A 4877-nucleotide genomic window follows, 5' to 3' on the forward strand; every position below is an offset into this window, starting at 1 on the left:
CTGAAACGTAGCTCCTAGAAACATATCGTTCTTCTTTTTGAATTTCTATAGTAGTTTCGTGGATGCCCTCCGAGTTCGGAGTATCTGATAGGTCATCATCCTCCTGGGTGGAACCTGAATTGAGGTCATGAGATACATCTCCATCCTCGTCTTGGGTTTGCACAACTTCCTTCTCGTTCATGTCGAGGCTCCATAAAAATCCCATTGACCTTTGGGGATTTGCATATATGGACAGTACTTTTCTTGTTGAGTTGCTTCCTCTATGTTGCCCCTCGAATCAAGATCACTAAACACGACATCATCCACTTCGTTGGATTCTGAGTCATAGCTCCTAAAAACATCTCCTTCTTCTTCTTGAATTTCTATAAGAGTTTCATGGATGCCCCCCGAATCAAGATCATTGGAAGCGACGTCATCCTCTTGCATGGACTTAGAATCATAGTCATAGGGATCGTCTCCATCCTCTTGACTTTCTATTGTCGTCTCACCGTTAGGAATCTTCATTTTTGGAAGAGTCGGGCGAGTGGAAAATGCTTCTAACTTTGTATTATGATGAAGTATTCCATCTTGGATGGCCCCGATACAGCCTTCAATGCAGGCTCTGAAAGAAGCTGTTATATTAGCCGTCTGTTTCTCGAGTTGATCCAAAAGTCGTTGATATTCATCGTCCTTTGATTGGTTCTCCTCCATAAGTAATGATTCGATTTCTCCATCATCCTCAACAACTTGGACTGCTTCCGCCTCTGCCACACGACTAGAATCCTTGAAAGAATTTCGGTCATAACTCATATTAGAGCACACAACATTTTCATATGTCTTATGCTCGATTGGAGTCACGAACATACTCCTTTCAAAGTAAGATTGCCGACAAGGGCGATAAAAATGGAGGTTTTCATCCCTATAGTTACAAATGTAATTATTTCGGTAATGAGGATTACTCATCCGTAGATGCTCCCATATTTCAACATAATCAGGACCATGTGGATTTTTATGGGACTCCTGGACTTGTTCCATATAGCAAGCATATCGATCATCATAGAATGACGTAGTTTGAACATAAGTACAACACTTGCAGTCAATATTATGTTCGTCACTATGAATAAACTGAATATATCCATCATTGTAGCATCTAAATACGGTGTACCAATGCACCCACAATCCGGTTGTACTTATTGTAAAATGTCGATCTCGATTGAAACCACCAAAATACACCGGTATCGTAGCATCCCTTGCATCTTCGTATGATGTCCTCGTCATGGTTTGATTGCTTTGCACCTATTGATATTCAGAGGCATTCTCCGTGAAATACGGTAAGCAAAAATGATTAAACTAAATTAGTAACTTGAATTGAGCATGAAAAATAAATAAATAAATACTGGTTAAAGCACTGATGAAGCAAAGAATGAACACAAAGCTCAATTGAAAAAAAAATATGTACGTAGAAAACTGGTATTTAAATTTTTGGCTAAGCTTAAAAATACGTCCCACTGGGCGTGCCAAAAATCATTAGCGTTAGCTAATAAATTTTGGTAAAGTGGAAGTGGGATAATGAGTGTGGAAAAAAAAATTAAGGACGTAAAAAATGGGTATAAACACAATTTTTGGTAGCTAAAAAAAAAATAAAAGGTCCCACTGGGCGTGCCAAAAATTGTTAGCGATATTTTGCGAATATGCTAATTTCAACCTTGTCACGTGTGGTTAGGGTGCGGGCGTGCCAGAGAAATTATTTCTCAATTACGAAAGACGGTTAAGTTTATGAAATTGTGCGCCGAAAACATGAATTCTAATCGAAGCGATTGGCGAGGGACACAAGGATTGAAAAAGTCCCCCTTGGGTCTCTAGCGCCGTTATAAAAACTTTGCTAGATTGATTTTTATTTAAGCTAATGCGTATAAATTGAAGACGGGTAAAATAAAGGAAATTAAAGGTGCAAAATTGACACGAGATTTGGTGAAAAATTGGTATTCTATTGATTTGATCAAGGTTTGAGTACATATGTTCAAAAAGCATGAAATTGGAAATGAATTACAATTGAAATATTTCTATACTAAACATATAGACAATCAATTGAATTGGAAAGAACAAATCAATACGAGGAATTGAAGTGCAATTAAAATAAAATTGAAATTCAACGACAAACTCAGAGCCACAATAACTATCTCGGCTAGACGTTGAATTTTGATGTCGGCTTGCAACTTTCGGGGCGCTGCGGTCGGTCGGGCCCGTATGGTGTACGATCTTGGCAATGTCAAAACGTGTGGTAGGCAAATGGGGCAGATTTAACCTTTGACTTTGGTGGGCTCGTTTGAGGGCTTAAGGACACGGAATTGGACGAGTAAATAGGCTAAATTTAACTTCAGAACGTGAGGAACAAACTTCTATAAGAGATCAAAGGCTAAAACGGAATCTAAATGGACGAAATTGAGCTTTGAAAACAACTGGACGAATCTGAGAAATTCTGGAAACAGAGTATCTAAAAGAATTTGAGCTGTAAAGATTGGCTTGTAACTATAGCTTCTGGGCACGGAATTGGGAAAATAAATATACTAGATTGAAATTCAAGACGTCAGGAACAACTTTGTTGAAGGGATTGAAAGCAAAAAATGACTTTAAACGGACAGAATCGGGCTTTGAAAATACTTGGACGAATCTGGAAAATTAATTTAAAAAACAGAATTCTAGCTATGAATTGAGCAAATTAAAGGCTTGGGAATGCTAAATTGAATTGAAAAAACTTGGAAAGAGGCTATTGGAACTTGGATTAAAGCTAGATCAAGCTAAAAGAAGGAATTAAAACTAAGAACTTGAAGAACGAAAAAGAAGAACTTGAAGAACTTAAAGAACTAAGAACAAAAGGAACTAGAGATTAAGCATTGGAGCTTTGAGAGGGAGTTTTTGTTGTGTTGAGTGTGTTTTATTATGAAGAATGGAGAGTCTATTTATAGTTTTTTGGAGTGGCGTTTTGGTAATTGTTGAGTGGTATTTTGGTAATTGTTTATCAACTAACCCTTAAAATTCTCTCTAACCTTGCCCACTACCTTGCCACATCACTCCACTTCCTCAACTTCCACAAACCACCACTAACTACCATGCCACATCACTCCACTACCTTGTGGTTGGAGAGATTCTCAAAGCTTGGGCCTAGGTGTGGGGGTGAGCTCGTAGTTGTGTCCGGGCGCGTTCGGAGAAGTCGGTGATCGAAAACGGGCTCTGGACGAGAACTAGCCTCTAGCTTGCCGAGACAAAGAACACGCCCCGCGTAAGTCTGGTTACGCCCTGCGTAATGGAGCCTCTGAACCCGATGCGTCTTGTTGATGCGTTTTACGCGTGGCGTATAGGAAGGTACGCCCCGCGTAGTGGAATCTCTGAAGTGGAACGTCTTTGGGTGTGTGGTATACGCCCCGCGTATAGAAATGCACGCCTCGCGTACTTGAGGTGAGTTTACGAATGTATTTTTATTTTTATTTTATCCTTTATTATTTTCTAGATAAAATATAAACTATATCCTAAAATCAAAACCCAAGCATTCTATATACATAAAATAAAATTTATTTTATTTTGGGCCAACAAATATTCTACACGAATAAAATAAATGATGTTTCTAAATCTACAGGTGAAGCTACCCACATAACGTGTGGGTAGCCTGCCAAAGCTCCTATTAAATCACTTAATTTACATGACGTGTGATTATTCTACACGTGTGAAACGACATTCAATCATAAGACATACACAAAGGGAAACCACACGCCGTGTGGTTTAGAATTCCAGCGGATGCTTCACACATTGGCTCAACAATAAGGGACGTCCGACACGCACCAACAGACACCGAACCGAACCAAGACCTTACATTTGAAGTCTGAACTGGACGTCCGACATGCACAAATATAAACCATTTCTAAACTAAGAAAGTGGGCGTTAGTGAGCTGATGTGGCAAGGCAGTGGAGTGAAAATAGGAGAAAGTTGAGGAAGGTAAATTACTGGAAAAAATTTTGAGAGAAAAATAAGGGCAGTGAGGAACTAATTCAACTAACAAACCTTCTCAAAAAAAAAAAACTATAAATAGTACCATAAACCTTTATTCCAGATGACCAACCAACAATCCCAAAAAACAATTACATAAAATATCAAGTTCTTAAATTCTTAAGTAGTGTTCTTCATAATTTCTAGTTCATTTAATTCAGCTTTTATAGTTTCTGTCCAACATTTTTCTATTTCCGTTTCAGACCATTTAAAATCCGTTTTTGCTCTCGATTTCTTATAAACATTCGTTCTTGACTTCTTGAAGTTCAATTTAGCCTTTCGTTTTGCCCGATTCCATGTCCGAAAACCCATTTTACGCTCTAATCTTTGCACCTCAAATTCTTTTACACAAGTTGCCCAACTTTTGCACATTCTGCCCACTAATTTCGTTTTAACGCTTCCAAGTCTTTTAAAGTCCGTTTTTCCTCCCAACGTCTTATAAATATTTGTTCCTGACATTCTAAATTTCATGTTAGTCTTTCGTTTTGCCTGATTTTGTGTCCGGAAACCCATTTTACAAGCCATTCTTCTAACTCTAAACTATTTTACATATTCTGCCCGACTTTTATACAATCTAATTACCTATTTCATTCTCACGTTTCCGAGCATTTAAAGTTTGTTTCTGTTCCTGATTTTTTTTTATAAACTTATTCTTGACTTCTTGAACTTGAATTTAACCTTTTGTTTTACTCAATTCCGTATTTGGAAGCTCTCACACGAGTCATCTGAAGTTAGATCCAAATATGCCTCAGACTTTAATTAATATTGTTCCGTTTTGATCCACTGAAGTACTGCGCAAATCATAAATCCACAAACGAAGTCAGTCCCATTCCTTGCTGACGGATCATGGTGTTCA

This window comes from Euphorbia lathyris, chromosome 2 (assembly GCF_963576675.1).
Source record: "Euphorbia lathyris chromosome 2, ddEupLath1.1, whole genome shotgun sequence".
Taxonomy (NCBI): Eukaryota; Viridiplantae; Streptophyta; class Magnoliopsida; order Malpighiales; family Euphorbiaceae; genus Euphorbia; species Euphorbia lathyris.